The sequence below is a fragment of the Bufo bufo genome, chromosome 1 (genome assembly GCF_905171765.1).
Source record: "Bufo bufo chromosome 1, aBufBuf1.1, whole genome shotgun sequence".
NCBI lineage: Eukaryota > Metazoa > Chordata > Amphibia > Anura > Bufonidae > Bufo > Bufo bufo.
The window spans coordinates 367,803,848-367,822,685 of record NC_053389.1 but is presented as its reverse complement, the minus strand read 5'-3'; positions in this window follow the sequence as shown (position 1 = coordinate 367,822,685).

Here is an 18,838-nt window from a genome sequence, read left to right as displayed (position 1 = left end):
AGGACACAGCTGCTATTAGATGCAGCAATGTCCTCTGCAGTATGGGTCAGCGATCGCTATGTCATCGCTCGTTCCCATGTAGAACATCGGTGTGCCGGCAGCAGATAGTGATTGCCGAAAGATCTGAATTGCCTAATGAACCTGTATTTGCAGTATTAGGCCTTTCACACAACCATATGGATTTTTCTGTGTTTTGCGGTCCGTTTTAAACCAAGCCGTTTTTTTTAAGTTTTTTGTTTCAGTAGTGTTTCCGTTTTGCTTCCGTTCCCGTTTGCCATTCCGTTTTTCCACTTGGTTTCCATTTTTTGTGGATCGCAAATGGAAACAGAAGCATGACATATACAGTATTCAGTAATTACATAGAAAATTGGGCTGGGCATACAATTTTTAATAGATGGTTTTGCAAAAACGGAATGGAAACAAAAGATATATGGATGTATTCCATATCAATTCCATTTTTTTTTTTAAAGCCCCATTGACTTGAATGGAGCCACTGAACGTGATTTGCGGGCAATAATAGGACATGTTCTATCTTTGAACGCAACGGAAATACGGAAATGGAATGCATATGGAGTACATTCCGTTTTTTTTTGCGGACCCATTGAAATTAATGGTCCCGTATACAGTAAAAAACTGAGCGTAAAAGGAAAAAAGGCCTCAGACTGCCAGAGGATCGCTAAAGAGCATTCATAGGAATGTTCATTATCAATTATTGAGCAGAAAGTCTGCCCATCTAATATACCCTCAAGAAGTGGCGCCAATTATTAGAAATAGTGGCCATGATTATAACTTTTTTGTTTAAATATATGGAAAACATGGAAAAACAACATCAAAAATTCTTTAAAAATATGTTCAACATAAAAAAGTGAATTAACAGCAGGTCATTTTCTGATGACACATTCCCTTTAACATTAAACTCCCTTTACCCTCTATTCATCTACTGTAGATCTTAATGAATAGGCAACATAGATACTGTAGATGCACTAGGGAATGGGGAGTCAGTGGATTTTTTATATAGTTTTTTGAGCCAAGCCAAACGTGAGTTGAGAGGGGTTGTTGATCCAGGGAGTTATTCTAATTGCCTGTTTGGAGTCTGGAAGGAATTTTTTTTCCCCTAAAGTGAGGAAAATTGGCTTCTACCTCTCAGTTTTTTTTTGCCTTCCTCTGGATCAACTTTCAGGATAACAGGCTGGATGGACAGATGTATTTTTTTCAGCCTTATAAACTATGAGTTGGAAAGAAATAAGAAATATAAGAGAAACACTAAAAACAGCCTAAAACCTTTATCCAACATGCACTTTTTCTGGAAATTTTACTTAAAACAATGTTGTGCATGACATACATATTAATGACCTATCGTCAGGATAGGTCATCAATATCTGATTGCAGGGGGTCTGACACCTCACACCAACACAGATCAGCTATTTGAGGAGGAGGCAGTGCTGCATGCAAGAGTTGCTTCCTTTTCGTTACATTGCCCATCAGGAAGTCCTGGCGGTGCAGTGTAACAACAAGTACTCGCTCCATTCACTTGAATCAGCCATTTGTATCAGCCATTGTGAGCCAAAACTAGGAGTGGAGCCTACACAAAAATAAGTTATGATGGAAACATTTGAAACTGTTCGGTTTTGACCCACGCCTGGTTTTGGCTAGCAATAACCGATTCAAAATACTGACCAAACACTGACCGTGTGAATAAGGTCATGGGGTACGACCACAGAGGACGCATTTTGTCGCAATCCCAAAGCAGAATTTACAGGTGCAGACTTGCTGTGGATTTCACTCCATGTATTGCAAAGGGTGAAATCTGCAGTGGAAATCTGCAACAATTGACTAAGCTGTATATTTAAAATCTGCTGACAGGTCAATTTCCACAGCATATTTCTTACACAGTGTATTCAGACAGACAGACTTCCTTTAAAGAGGACCTATCATGCAATTTTATTAAGGGAGATATATACCTTGTGGGGTACCACCCGCTGGTGCTGCCACCCTGCTTGATTTAAAAAAAAATATGCCTCCTATGCCCCGCTGTGCCCCGCTGCATTTCAGTATGCTAATACTGAGCATCGGAGCAATGAGGAGGAGACTGAGTCTTTCTCCGTGGGCGTCTCCTTCTCCCTGGCTGTAGCGCTGTCCAATAGCAGCGCTGAGCGTCACAGCCAGGCAGAAATCCAGCAGGGCACAGTGGGGCATAGGAGGCATATTTAAAAAAAATCAAGCAGGGTGGCAGCATCAGCAGGGTACCCTGCGAGTACAGGTATACATCTCCCTTAATAAAATTGCATGAAAGGTCCTCTTTAAATCTATCATGAGTAGGTGATCTTTAAGAAAGTTGTTCCATTAGAAGAACCCCAGCCCATACACCCTGTTAGGGACAAAGTTCATGAAAGAGGAGGGTCCCCTACTCAGGGAAGCCTTTTATTAGTCAGAGTAGAGGCCAATTGCAAAGAGCTACTGTCATGCCCCGCTCTGACGATGTGCAGAGGTCGGCCAGGATAGCAGCACGAGTTTAGTGTTTGTTTTGGAGCCGTGCTGGATCCGCCTCTCATCAGGTGCACTGGGTGGGGTCATTAGTTTAAATAGCACACCATCCCAGTGCTCTGAGCGGATTATAGGAATCATTGTGGTCTTGGAAGCTAGGAAGGAAGGTTGTCTGTTCCAGCTCAGAAAGATAAGTGTGATTTCTAGTTTGGTTGTTTTGTGTCATCTCTCCCATCCAGGTTCTGTGCGAGCAGGCTGCTCCTATTTCCCCTCTTCACCATCTTAGGGAATATAGGGTGTTTCAGCCCAGGCACAGGGACACATCATACCTACCATAAAGGTCTGCATGTGGGCTGAACAGTGCAGGGAAAGAGGTCAGGGATTAGCTAGGAGGTGACCCTTCCCCTGTCTCTCGCCCAGAGCCTGGTTGGTGGGTTATCAGTGAGTCTGAGTGCACGCCCGCCGTGACAGCTACAGAACTTAACAGACTCAAGAAATCAATTACAAACAGTGTATCTGCTAAATACTAAAGTAAAGGGGTGATTAGTTATGCATGTATTTATTAACAATTATGTGTTTAATATGTGTACTGAATGTAGACTGTCTTGCACAGATTTGATATTTAAACTGATATTAAAGAGTCCTTAACAAGTCTGTAGCAAGAAATCCACTGATATGTAATGTTATAAAACAATAGAACGTGGGTCATTCAGCAACACAGTGACTCTAAGCAGATAAGTAGTTCTACCAAAGAATGGTTACATAAGAATAAATTTAAAGTTTTAAAATGTCAAAGTCTTGACCTCAATCTAATACAAATGTTGTGGAAGGACCTGAAGTGAGCAGTTCATGGGCGGAAACCCACCAACATAACACAGTTGAAGCTGTTTTGTATGGAAGAATGAGCTAAAATTCCTCCAAAACAAAGTGCAGGGCTAATCAACAATTATTGGAAGTGTTTAGTTGCCATTATTGCTGCACAAGGTGGTCACACCAGATACTGAAAGCAAAGGTTCACATACTTTTGCCACTCATAGATGTGATATTGGATCATTTTCCTGAATAAATAAAATCATCAAGTTAATATTTTTGACTCATTTGTTTTATTTGGTTATCTTTATCTACTTTTAAGATTTCTGTAAATTTAGGTCAAATTTATGCCGAAATTTGGAAAATTCTGAAGGGTTCACAATTTTTAAGTACCACTCTATTTCACAATAACTAGAAAATTGTGAAAGCTATAATGCCAAAAAATCTGACAGTTATAATTCAGAGTATATATTTTCTATTGATTCTAAATGCAACAACAAGTGACATGACCTTTTGAAGGGTATAAAATATGGCTGCCACAACATCTGTGCCACGATCCATGCTGTTTCATAATATGAACTAACAGCATGGGCTTGGCAGTAAACTTAAGCTTTATTACCAAGCAGATCCTCTGTCTTTCTGGCTTCATTATAACAACACCCTTATGCTATGAAACTGGCTTAGACAGCAAGACACAGTAATGGTTTCCACTACTTTCCAGACCAAGTACAGCATAGTTTGAAACAGAATCTAATATAATCAATAGGCACAAAAAACACTTTTGACATTGTCATAACATGGCTATGATAGAAGTTTGTATTGTATTTGTATTGTATTTCCTTAGCTTGGCATTTTCTAATGCAATCTAAAATTTGTGCTTAAAGGTAAAAAAATCAATTAAAAAGATGTTCTGATGCGCTGAGATCTACAATGAAAGCGATATCAAATTCATGTGTATTGCTCAGAGATTTCTGTTAACTCAGAAAATCCTGGCACATCTTAAAAGTATATTCCCACCTCAGTTTAATTTCCTATGGATATGCAAAATATATCTATCTCTAAAAGAGCATCCCCCAATCCCCAACCAGCCTCGTAAAATGGCTGCCGGATGTAGCTGAGAATGAATGGAGATGTGGCAGCACATGTCCCCAGCTTTCTGCAATTACTTATATGAGAATAATGGAAACAAACACTCATCTTTAGAAATGAATGGGGAGAGCAGATGGCCCTTTCTCCATTTGTTCACAACTGGCATGCAAGATCTGAGAACGACTCACCAGATCAGATAGTCATCGACGGGCTTGTATTTTGGCAAACACCCCTTAAGAACACTGACAATGATTTAACTGGTCCTTTGCTTAAAATGTTGAGTCAGATTTCCAGTGACAAGAACATGCTTTGTGCTATAGATTGTCTTTCTCCACATCTCAACAGCACTATATTTTCAAATCAAGAACTGCTGAGCAGACATTGTGCTTCAAGACTTTGATAGAAAGCAGAATTCAGGTCCATCAATTTTCACAACATAGTGCCAGGTGCCCTCAAGCACTACCACCATGTTTGAAAAGTGGGATGATAATCTTATTGTCAAGGCTGTACACAGATCTCCTACGGCACCAAGACAAAATTTAGTATAGCCCCCTGCTCCACCCAGTACACATGTGACAACTCCAGGCAATGCAGAACACAAGAATTCCATGAAAGCTATTATCTCAGGAAAATGATGCATATATTTTCTTGTAGGGTCTCACTGCCCTGGGTCTAACATTGCCAAAACCAAGAAAGAGATGTACTGGTCTTTAATAGATCTTATCTGCTGTATCTTTTAAATATTAATTCATTTTGCTATAGGAAACCAGTTTATTCATATAATTTCACATATTTACATTAAAGCTTAAGAATAAGTGCTTCTTATTATCCAACATTTCATTGCACTTTGTCATGGATTTTTCCTTGTAATTATCTATAGATTTTACCGTACATATGCCTGAGACTGTGTTCCAGATAACAATACCATAACGTTGCCTCTGCACTTTCCTATTTTATTGTACAAGTTTAAACAGTAGCTAAATTTAGGTTCTCAAGTACTCAAAATAGTGATAGGATAAAGGAATAAATGGGCTCTTTAATGGATCCAATTTTAGGAGTCAAATGTAATACTGCTGTTATATTTATAAAGGAACTAGCATTCTCTTCAACAATGAAGGCTGAGAACAACTACTATAGTGTAGTTACAAGCTGTATAGCGCAGACAGATAGGAACGAGTATTACTTCTTATGAAAATCTAAGTGGTATAGTTTTAGAAACCATTACATTCAATTCACAAGGTATTGCCATATAAGAGAACATGTTTTTGGGCACAGTATATTTAAATAAAAATACAATATATATATATATATATATATATATATATATATATTACACACACACATACACATATACAGTGGATATAAAAAGTCTACACACCCCTGTTAAAATGTCAGGTTTCTGTGATGTAAAAAAATTAGACAAAGAAAAAATTTCAGAACTTTTTCCACTTGTTTTAAATGTGACCTATAAACTGTACCACTCAATTGAAAAACAAACTGAAATCTTTTAGGTGGAGGGAAAAAAACAAAACAAAAAACTAAAATAATGGGTTGCATAAGTGTGCACACCCTCTTATAACTGGGGATGTAGCTGTGTTCAAAATCATGTTAAATAGGAGTCAGCATATACCTGCCATCATTTAAAGTGCCTCTGCTTAACCCCAAATAAAGTTTAGCTGCTCTAGCTCTAGTTGGTCCTTCCTGAAATTTTCAAAAGCCACAGAGAGCTTCCAAAGCATTAGAGGGATCTCATTGTTAAAAGGTATCAGTCAGGAGAAGGGCATAAAATAATTTCCAAGGCATTAGATATACCATGGAACACAGTGAAGACAGTCATCATCAAGTGGAGAACCATTACTAAGAACTGGACGTCCCTCCAAAATTGATGAAAAGACGAGAAGAAAACTGGTCTGGGAGGCTACCAAGAGGCCAACAGCAACATTAATGGAGCTGCAGAAATATCTGGCAAGTACTGGCTGTGTGGTACATGTGGCAACCATCTCCCGTATTCTTCATATGTCTGGGCTATGGGGTAGAGTGGCAAGACGAAAGCCTTTTCTTACAAAGAAAAACATCCAAGCCAGGCTACATTTTGCAAAAACACATCTGAAGTCTCCCAAAAGCATGTGGGAAAAGGTGTTATGGTCTGATGAAACCAAAAGGTTGAACTTTTTGGCCATAATTCCAAAAGATATGTTTGGCACAAAAACAACACTGCACATCACCAAAAGAACACCATCCCCACAGTGAAGCATGGTGGTGGCAGCATCATGCTTTGGGGCTGTTTTTCTTCAGCTGGAACTGGGGCCCTAGTTAAGCTAGAGGGAATTATGAACAGTTTCAAATACCAGTCAATATTGGCACAAAACCTTCAGGCTTCTGCTAGAAAGCTGAACATAAAGAGGAACTTCATCTTTCAGCATGACAACGACCCAAAGCATACATCCAAATCAACAAAGCAATGGTTTCACCAGAAGAAGATTAAAGTTTTGGAATTGCCCAGCCAGAACCCAGACCTGAATTCGATTGAAAATTTGTGGGGTGATCTGTAGAGGGCTATGCACAGGAGATGCCCTCGCAATCTGACAGATTTGGAGTGTTTTTGCAAAGAAGAGTGGGCAAATCTTGCCAAGTCAAAATGTGCCAAGCTGATAGACTCATACCCAAAAAGACTGAGTGCTGTAATAAAATCAAAAGGTGCTATCACAAAGTATTAGTTTAAGGGTCTGAACACTTATGCAACCATATTATTTTATTTTTATATTTTTTCTTCCCTCTACCTAAAAGATTTGTACAGTTTATAGATCACATTAAAGGTGGAAAAAGTTCTGAAATGATTTATCTTTGTCTCATTTTTGTACATCACAGAAACCTGACATTTTAGCAGGGGTGTGTAGACTTTTATAATTTCATATATATATATATATATATATATATATATGAAAAAATCCAGCAGGAGCACCAACCAAGGTTTGGGTGCAAAGTCCAGCACAGGGTAACGGCTATACCCAATATTGTAGAGACGAAGAAAGTAGGACTGCACTCCAGAATAATGGTGAAATAAAGTGTTTAATCACCCATAGTATGGCAAGCTTGCAAGTTTAATCACCCATAGTATGGCAAACTTGCAAGATTGCCATACTATGGGTGATTAAACACTTTATTTCACCATTATTCTGGAGTGCAGTCCTACTTTCTTCGTAATATATATATATATATATATATATATATATATATATATAATTAAATGTTACCATGTTTTTATTGAACACACCATGTAAACATTCACAGTTCAGGTGGAAAAAGTATTTGAACCTCTAGACTTATGACATCTCCAAGAGCAAATTGGAGTCCAATCAATGAGATGATATTGGAAGTGTTGGTTACAGCTGCTCTGCCCTATAAAAAACACACACCAGTTCTGGGTTTGCTTTTCACAAGAACCATTGCCTGATGTAAATGATGCCTTGCACAAAAGAGCTCTCAGAAGACCTACGATTAAGAATTGACTTGCATAAAGCTGGAAAGGGTTATAAAAGTATCTCCAAAAGCCTTGCTGTTCATCAGTCCACGGTAAAACTAATTGTCTATAAATGGAGAAAGTTCAGCACTGCTGCTACTCTCCCTAGGAGTGGCCATCCTGTAAAGATGACGGCAAGAGCACAGCACAGACTGCTCAATGAGGTGAAGAAGAATCAGCTAAAGACTTACAAAAGTCTCTGGCATATTCTAACATCCCTGTTAGCGAATTTACGATACATAAAACACTAAACAAGAATGAATTTCATGGGAGGATACCACAGAGTAAGCCCCTGCTGTCCCAAAAAAACCCATTGCTGCACGTTTGCAGTTTGCACAAGAGCATCTGGATGTTCCACAGCAGTACTGGCAAAATATTCTGTGGACACATGAAACGAGGAGAACTTAAGGCCATCTGTCGCAGGAGAACTTAAGGCCATCTGTCCACCAGCTGAAGCTCAACAGAAGATGGGTGTTGCAACAGGACAACGTCTCAAAGCATAGAATTAAATCAACAACAGAATGGCTAAAACAGAAGAAAATACGCCTTCTGGAGTGGCCCAGTCAGAGTCCTGACTTCAACCCGATTGAGATGCTGTGGCATGACCTCAAGAAAGCGATTCACACCAGAAATCCCAAGAATATTGGTGAACTGAAACAGTTCTGTAAAGAGGAATGGTCAAGAATTACTCCTGACCGTTGTGCACGTCTGATCTGAAACTACAGGAAACGTTTGGTTGAAGTTATTGCTGCCAAAAGAGGTTCAACCAGTTATTAAATCCAAGGGTTCACATACTTTTTCCACCTGCACTGTGAATGTTTACATGGTGTGTTCAATAAAAACATGGTAACATTTAATTATTTGTGTGTTATTAGTTTAAGCAGATTGTGATTGTCTATTGTTGTGACTTAGATGAAGATCAGATCACATTTTATGACCAATTTGTGCAGAAATCCATATCATTCCAAAGGGTTCACATAATTTTTCTTGCAACTGCATATCCAAAGAAAACCTATGGCTTGAGAAAGGTCCTGAGATAGAACTGAAACCTTGCTGAGACATATGACATAGGTAAATAAACTTTTTTGCTTCATTCACTCCACTGGAGTGCTGCGGTTTTCTTTGGATATTATTTTGATATTATTGGGATACCTAAATAATATATAATAATATGTACAACCTGTAGTGGTTAGGTTTTCAATATATCTGCTGAATTACAGCACCAAAATCTGGATTGAAAAATTGTGACTCTCATTATAAGAAAATAAATATTCAATGATTACATGTGTTGCAGCAGCAAAACAGGCATAGTGATTATTTTGAAAAATAGGAGTGTTAATGAATATCAGATACTATTTGGCTACAAATTGCATACTCAGCAAACAGCCATGTCCTAGGCGAATTGCTCATGAGCATGTTTGGTCAGGGAAACACGCTTTGTGTGATGGCTGCATTTCCTGGACCAAACACTGTCCCTCTAATGATTTATGATGCTGCGAGTTACTGTGTGAATGCGAGTACACTGTACTGTACTCATGGCATTGTAAGTACAGTACAACAGTACTATAAACCAATAGTATGGCAGCAACTTACAACTCACTATGATGCTGTAAGTTCTGGTCTGAGGAGCAAGGTTCAGCCTGGGAAATGTCTCTGTGCATTTCCAGGTCCAAACACATTCATGTAAAATGGTCCTTAAGGTAGAAGTGAGTGTCTGCTCTTGAACAACATTAAGCATTTTATTTAATCCAGATGAGACCAAAATTTTAAACTGCTTTCTTAATAAATTATTTTTATGATAGTTGGAACTCTTTATGCTATTTTACTGCATTTATTGTGACTGTGGTACTGTTTTAAACTAATGTGGAATAAACATGCTCCTCCACTGACATGTTTAGCCACAAGACTGGCATCTTCAAGGGTGCATGGAGCTAATTTAAAAGCAACTATTAAAGTTCTTGACATATTTGTCATATAGGCATTACATACACTTAAGAATCAGTTTGACATAATAATTTAATTTACACGCGTCAACTCAGCAGGAAATAATCGACAAGGAACCATTTCTTCCAAATAATTACCTAACAGTCAGAGGAGGTGAGAGCTACATTTATAGTACATGCCATCACTTCCACCGTATAGGAACAAGGGATCGCAACTGCAATCTCTCATCTCCATACAGACTCATTGTTTACACAGCACAATTCGCTGCCCAGAAACCAAAAATTTGGTGTGAGCAGAAATTATTATTTCAAACAAGTGTTTGCTCGTTCATCGGGTGATTGGCAGCACCTTTACAGAGACCAATTATCAGGAACGAGCATAACATTTGTTCCCAATAATAGAGCTTTGTAAAGGGAACTTTAACTATTACGAGATTTTATATACAAGCTGTCCACTGCGAGTACTATAGCCAGTATGACATGAACATAGGTAGATGTTATCGAAAATAAGGATAAAGAGGTAACAGTGTTACTGATTCTTTTAATATATCACTGTATTATTTCACAGTATATATATATATATATATATATATATATATACATATATACATACACACACACACACACATACTGCTCAAAAAAACATCCTAGATCTGAATTAATTAAATATTCTTCTGAAATACTTTGTTCTTTACATAGTTGAATGTGCTGACAACAAAATCACACAAAAATAAAAAAATGGAAATCAAATTTTTCAACCCATGGAGGTCTGGATTTGGAGTCACACTCAAAATTAAAGTGGAAAAACACACTACAGGCTGATCCAACTTTGATGTAATGTCCTTAAAACAAGTCAAAATAAGGCTCAGTAGTGTGGGTGGCCTCCACGTGCCTGTATGACCTCCCTACAATGCCTGTGCATGCTCCTGATGAGGTGGCGGACGGTCTCCTGAGGGATCTCTTCCCAGACCTGGACTAAAGCATCTGCCAACAACTGGACAGTCTGTGGTGCAACGTGACGTTGGTGGATAGAGCGAGACATGATGTCCCAGATGTGCTCAATTGGATTCAGGTCTGGGGAACGGGCGGGCCAGTCCATAGCATCAATGCCTTTGTCTTGCAGGAACTTCTGACACATCAGCCACATGAGGTCTAGCATTGTCTTGCATTAGGAGGAACCCAGGGCCAACCACACCAGCATATGGTCTCCCAAGGGGTCTGAGGATCTCATCTCGGTACCTAATGGCAATCAGGCTACCTCTGGCGAGCACATGGAGGGCTGTGCGGCCCTCCAAAGAAATGCCACCCCACACCATTACTGACCCAATGCCAAACCGGTCATGCTGGAGGATGTTTAAGGCAGCAGAACGTTCTCCACAGCGTCTCAAGACTCTGTCACGTCTGTCCACATGTGCTCAGTGTGAACCTGCTTTCATCTGTGAAGAGCACAGGGCGCCAGTGGCGAATTTGCCAATCTTGGTGTTCTCTGGCAAATGCCAAACGTCCTGCACGGTGTTGGGCTGTAAGCACAACCCCCACCTGTGGACGTCGGGCCCTCATATCACCCTTATGGAGTCTGTTTCTGACTGTTTGAGCAGACATATGCACATTTGTGGCCTGCTGGAGGTCATTTTGCAGGGCTCTGGCAGTGCTCCTCCTGTTCCTCCTTGCACAAAGGCAGAGGTAGCGGTCCTGCTGCTGAGTTGTTGCCCTCCTACAGCCTCCTCCACGTTTCCTGATGTACTGGCCTGTCTCCTGGTAGCGCCTCCATGGTCTGGACACTACGCTGACAGACACAGCAAACCTTCTTGCCACAGCTCGCATTGATGTGCCATCCTGGATAAGCTGCACTACCTGAGCCACTTGTGTGGGTTGTAGACTCCGTCTCATGCTACCACTAGAGTGAAAGCACCGCCAGCATTCAAAAGTGACCAAAACATCAGCCAGAAAGCATAGGAACTGAGAAGTGGTCTGTGGTCACCGCCTGCAGAACCACTCCTTTATTGGGGGTGTCTTGCTAATTGCCTATAATTTCCACCTGTTGTCTATCCCATTTGCACAACAGCATGTGAAATTGATTGTCACTCAGTGTTGCTTCCTAAGTGGACAGTTTGATTTCACAGAAGTGTGATTGAACTGGCACAGAACGCGGAACCTAAAACGGACAAAGTACTGTACTAATTAAATGAAACTAATGACATAAATAAAGGTTAAACCTTACTTTTTGCTTTTTTTCCTCTATATACAACTTCTTATACAGAAGAGAAGAAACCATTCTTCAGAAATTATTGTACTGTCATCTAAGATTTACTGGTGCATATTCCATACAGCAATATAATCGCCATTTACTAGCATGTAATATTTTACTCCCTACAGTGATTATTTCCAGGATCTCTACTTGAGAAGTAGAACTGATCTATCATAGCCCCAGTGACTAAAAGGTATCTAAAGATAATGAGGCAAACTGTGAAGCTATGTGTTGTATAGATTAGTTAAAAATATTTTCCTACCTGGAAAAGTCTAAAATATTTTCAGTTCTTCGCAAGTTGATTGACCAGGGTGTGATGAATATGAGACTATGTTCATTTATTTTTTTATTTTACTTATTTATATACACACCATATATTACAAGATATAACATACATCAAAATCAAGATACAAAATAATGTTCTAAAAATAATGTCCACATAAAAAGAAATATGAAAAACAATCCAATCTTTGGATGCAGTTGCAGTTTGACACAGTATGGTAGAAACCCAGCTCTACTCTATAGGTAAAGACATATAAAAAAATATAGACGGTTATCTAATATCACCTAAGTAAGTGTCAAGTTAATAAAAAATGTAAGGTTCTTTGCACCACAATCTGCAACTTTTCCCTGCTCACGCCAGTTCTGCAAAAGTGGGCATTGGCGGTGAAAGGGGATTCGACAGGCAAGCCAGTTTCATTAATTATTTTCTACACCAGTTTCAGGCATAGAAAATGGTCTAAATCTATTCCAGCAAGGGAGCTGGGGTAGATTTAGATATGGCGGTGGATCCTCTGAAGTTATCTAGCGGCCTTATTAAGACTGATGTCTAAAATGCTGGTCTTAATAAATGACCCCCTATGTCTCCTAAATGTTCGGTCTCCATTTAATGGGACAAATCATATTAAAAAAAAAAACACAATAGCATCCTTTTTAACCACTTTCTGCACAGTCCGAATCTCTGCAAGGATGTTTCTGAATGTTCTTGCAGAAATGGCAGCTGCACATAGATCGCACCACTATAGGAGCCATTTGTCAGTGACAACATGGCTTCGCATTGAGAAGGCAGAGATATTTTCTTCAACTTTCCCTAGTTTCCCCATCATTGGATACACAGTGTTCAATTATTGTTTTGTATGCAAACCAGAAGGCAGCTCTTCCTGCTGCAGTTTGATTAAGCACTTGATCACTGGCCGGGTCCTGAACAGTTTCCGGAAAGTCCTTTATTTTAATTTACATGAATAGCTGTCTTCTGTGACTGTATGTGTTTTAGTAAATGCTAGTATTGCTCATGAATTAACCATGTTTGGACACCTTTCCTTGAAACTTTTTTATACCATTCCTTTGGTATTCCTATTCCTACATAGCACACAAATTAGCTCTCCTCCACTAAGGGTTTTGGCACTTACACACATGAACTTGCCCCTCTTTTTTTTCTGAAGGGGGTGCAGTAAAAATTAATGTGCATACATATTCAGGAGGAATAACAGAGAATCTACACAAAACAGAATTATTTAATAGAGAATGCAAATATTTATTAAAAGAGACATGATAGGAGTGGTGAGAGGTCCTTTTTAACATATTTGGACATATTTGGATTTTGGAGAGATGTCGCTGGGATAATTTTAAGTTGTCATGCCGCATTTAAAGCCCCCTCATGCACCACTACAGTAAAAACTCCCAAAAGGTTTTGTAAACTATGGAATGAGGTGACAGTTTAAGGGTAAGTTCACACTAGCTAGTTAGGGATTCCATTATGGTTTTCCATTATAACATGGTTATAACAGAAAATAACGGAATCAATAAGATGGAAGGACGGATCCGTTCTTCTGCCCATAGACGTATATTATGACGGAATGCAAAGCGGAAGCCTTTAAAAGGCATTCCGTTTGCTCTCCGTCCTAATAGAAGTCTATGGGAAACAAAACGGATCTGTCTGGGTCCCGTTATGAAAGACAGGACTTTGTTTTCAGTCTTGCATAACGGGACCCAGACGGATCTGTTATGCTTTCCTATAGACTTCTATTAGGACAAAAAGCAAACGGAATGCCTTTTAAAGGCTTCCGTTTTGCATTCTGTCTGGGCATTCCAAATCCCTAATGCTAGTGTGAACCCACCCTTATTGGTACTATTTTGGGGGTACATATGATTTTTGATTGCTTGGTAGTAAGTTTTTTGTGAGGCAAGGTAACCCAAAAAATGACTGTTGTGGCATAGTTTTTATTTTTAGTTTTTTACGGAGTTCTCCTGACATGATAAATCATGTGTTGTTTGGGTTGATACAGATGCAAAATTACCAAATATACAGTACAGACCAAAAGTTTGGACACACCTTCTCATTCAAAGAGTTTTCTTTATTTTCATGACTATGAAGGCATCAAAACTATGAATTAACACATGTGGAATTATATACATAACAAATAAGTGTGAAACAACTGAAAATATGTCATATTCTAGGTTCTTCAAAGTAGCCACCTTTTGCTTTGATGACTGCTTTGCACACTCTTGGCATTCTCTTGATGAGCTTCAAGAGGTAGTCACCTGAAATGGTCTTCCAATAGTCTTGAAGGAGTTCCCAGAGATGCTTAGCACTTGTTGGCCCTTTTGCCTTCACTCTGCGGTCCAGCTCACCCCAAACCATCTCGATTGGGTTCAGGTCCGGTGACTGTGGAGGCCAGGTCATCTGGCGCAGCACCCCATCACTCTCCTTCATGGTCAAATAGCCCTTACTTTCAAAGTTTTCACAATTTTTCGGCTGACTGACTGACCTTCATTTCTTAAAGTAATGATGGCCACTCGTTTTTCTTTACTTAGCTGCTTTTTTTTTTTGCCATAATACAAATTCTAACAGTCTATTCAGTAGGACTATCAGCTGTGTATCCACCTGACTTCTCCTCAACACAACTGATGGTCCCAACCCCATTTATAAGGCAAGAAATCCCACTTATTAAACCTGACAGGGCACACCTGTGAAGTGAAAACCATTTCAGGGGACTACCTCTTGAAGCTCATCAAGAGAATGCCAAGAGTGTGCAAAGCAATAATCAAAGCAAAAGGTGGCTACTTTGAAGAACCTAGAATATGACATATTTTCAGTTGTTTCACACTTGTTTGTTATGTATATAATTCCACATGTGTTAATTCATAGTTTTGATGCCTTCAGTGTGAATCTACAATTTTCATAGTCATGAAAATAAAGAAAACTCTTTGAATGAGAAGGTGTGTCCAAACTTTTGGTCTGTACTGTATGTATTTTTATTTTTTTGTTTCAATTTTACATAAAGAATTTTTTAAAACAAAAATATTTTTGTATCTTTATTTTCTGAAAGCTACATTTCTTTTATTTTTCTGCCGATCATCTTGTGCAGGGGCTCTTTTTTTGTAGGAAGAGCTGACATTTTTATTGGTACTATTTTTGGGTACATATGAATTTTTGATCATACAATATTACCCTATTTTGGGGCAAGGTGACCCAAAAATGGCGATTTTTTATATATATTTTTTTTAACAGCGTTCACCTGAGGGGGTAGATCATGTGATATCTTATAGAGCAGGTCATTATGGACGTAACAATACCTAATATGTCCATACCTATAATATGTCTATACAATAAAAGCATAAAAGCATTTGTGAAAGCTATATTTTTTATTTTTCTGACAACGTCTTGTGTAGGGGCTCATTTTTTGCGGGAAAAAGAGTTGATGTTTTTATAGGTACAATTTTTTTTGTTCATTCAATATTACACTTTATGGAGCAAAGTGACCAAAAATTGGTTGTTTTGGCCAGGTTTTTATTTTATTTTCTATCTTAGGGGGTAGATCATGTCATATTTTTAACCAGCAGGTTGTTACGGAGAATGAGCTCCTCCCTGGCTATGAGTGGTGTGCTCTGCATGGAGGCGCTCACAGCAAGGGAGAAGAGAACCGCTCCAGTGTCCGCCTAGTATAACCAAGTCGGCTAATTAGAATATAAGGCGCCAAAATCAACAGGGGACAACGTCTTTGAAAAAAAAAATGTGTGATGACATCAGTAAGTGACGCCCTATAAGGTAAGACCCTAGTTAGACTAGGGTAAACAGATGAAAGGTCCTCTTTAACTGTCAGCGTCTTACACAGTGTAAGAAGGTACAAGGAATCACTGTGGGTGATATGTACGTGTCACCAAGGTTCCTGGCCTCGGTGGAGTAAGAGCCGGTTTTTATGTGTCAGCAGCAGCTGCTGTTTGACACCTTGGTATTTAGCATGGCTGTAATAGCTGATCTGGAATGGCTCTTACTGGGATTAGTCAAAGTGCTGGGTGGGTGACTACTCCAAACGTTCTAGGCCGGGTTTTGCCAGCCATAAAACCAGCCGACACTGCCAGGTGGAGAGGATTACCTCCGTCTGACAGTGAAGCTCAGGAGGTCTGTGTGCTGAGATCTGAGGCCTGTGTTGGACTGGAGAGCGGAGACCCATGTGTCAGGGGAACAGGCCATCTAAAGCCTCAGTTTGAACTTTCTGAGGCAAAACTGCCACCAAGGTGACTTTTGTTATGGTAACTTTCCACTGCAAAAGTGATGTTTTGTTTTTGGCATCATGTGTGAATAAACACTGAAGTTTGAATTTCGAACTTGTATTTAGCCTCTGTACTGCGCCCGCTTATCCTAACTACCAGAGCAAATCTGTACAACAGTAAGTCTCTTTCAGTTACTTAGGAGATCCACCCTGGGGGCTGGATCTCCTAGGCTTCCATCGCTGGCAGGCTCCGATGCCTGTGTAAGGCATCGGAGATGCCATAGCAACCATCGGCCCCCTGTCATTGTAGTGCGGCGGGAGCGATGGAGTCAGAGGGAGCCCCCTTCCTTGGTAAAGCCCGTATGTGCTGCGGTAAGCACTGACCATTGTTGCCGCCGGATGCAGCAGCCGGGCTCCTGCACCTGCCCGATCACACCACATACATGCACGTGAGGATGCGACAAGAGACCACATTCCCTCATGTACGTGACAATGCGTGAAGGGGTTAACATTGTGTGCATTTAAAACATGCAGTTATCTGTTATGATGATGAGGATTTCAATGTTTTTTGTCTTGTGTCTGTAAAACTGTTTTTAATTTTTTTATGTTTCATGTGAAATAGATTAAACATATGATAATGTGATTAGAAGTTTGAGCTACAATGTATCCTTCTTCGTTCCTCTTCTTGCATTTCACAAAGCTGTGAATGCAGTCCTATTGTATAATGTTATCCTGCCTTTCCATCAAACGCCTGGCATTTCTGAATAAATTAAGGATCACAGGCAGCCATGTCGTTTAAGCTCTGAGAGAGGATTTGTTATTATCCAGTTACTGTATCTGAACTCTTAGTATAGCTGTCCAGTCAGGCTTTAGACTTTAAGTGGCATATCCTAAAAAAACAACAGGATTAGTCTACATTGAGTCCAAATACCTGTCCTTTGGACAAATATGTTGGTGTGGTCTTATTGCCAGCAACCTTTGATGCAATCAGAATGAGAAAACGGTCAGAAAAATAGCCAAACTAAACAAGCTTGGCTTACATTGCTCTTGCTTTCTCAAATGAGGTAGGGTTGAGAGATAATCTAATTATATGAATATTAGGAGCCACTAAGCATCTTTTTGTTGCAATAACCAAGCTTTCACACATAAGAGAGGGCATTTTCTTTAGCACTGGGCTAATCCATTCAATGTTCAGCTTCAAAGGAAAATTTTAGGAAAAAAGCAATGAGTGGAGTGGGCTTATAAAAGACTGATGCATGTTTTATTATTATTGAACTTCAGAGAATTTCTTTGAACTTTAAAATAAACTGGGGGAAAGATATAAAATATATTTTTCTTTTTTAACTTCAAAAATACATTAGGACTTCTTTAGTTATTTTTTCTACAGATTTACATAGTCCCAGTTACAGTGGAAAAGCACCCTGGTGACATTACCCCTAGACAGACCACATAAACAAATAGATGCAACAAAAATATAAGTAAACCCTTTGCAATTACCTGGATTTTCCACTTACTACTAAGGGCTTGTTCACATCACCGTTATGTATTCCGTTATAGCTTTCCGTTATAACATGGCTATAACGGAAAATAACGGAATCCATAAGACGGAAATCAAAACAGAAGCCTTTAGAGGCATTCCGTTTTGATCCGTTATAATAGAAGTATATGGGCAACCTTAACGGATCCGTATGGTTTCCATTATGCTGGACGGATAACAAAGTTCTATCGACAGTTACTGTTTCCGATCCGCAAAAAACGGATCGCATGCGGAAACCATACGGATATGTTTTGTGGAATAATGGAACGGAAGAAGACTTAAATCAGAGAAAAAAAAAACATCAGATACGGAACAATGGATCTGTGAAAAACGGACCGCAAACTAACAACGGTCGTGTGCATGAGCTCTTATGGGTAGTTTCTAGTATGTAAGCACCTCAAAATGACTTCAGAACTGAATTGGTCCTTAAACCAAAATCCAAAATGTTCTAGAAAATTCTAAAAATTGTTTATTTCTAAGCCTTCTAATGCCTTAAAAAATAATTCTAATGACATTTACAAAATGATCCCAACATTATCTAGATATATGGTGAATGTTAATAAACTATTTTGTGAGATATCACTATCTCTCTTGGGGCTCATGCACACGCCCATTCACTTAAATAGTTCTGCAATCCGGGAGATGCGGTGCGTAACGGAAGCACGGAACGGAAGCACGGATCGAAAGCCCACGGAAGCACTACGGAGTGCTTCC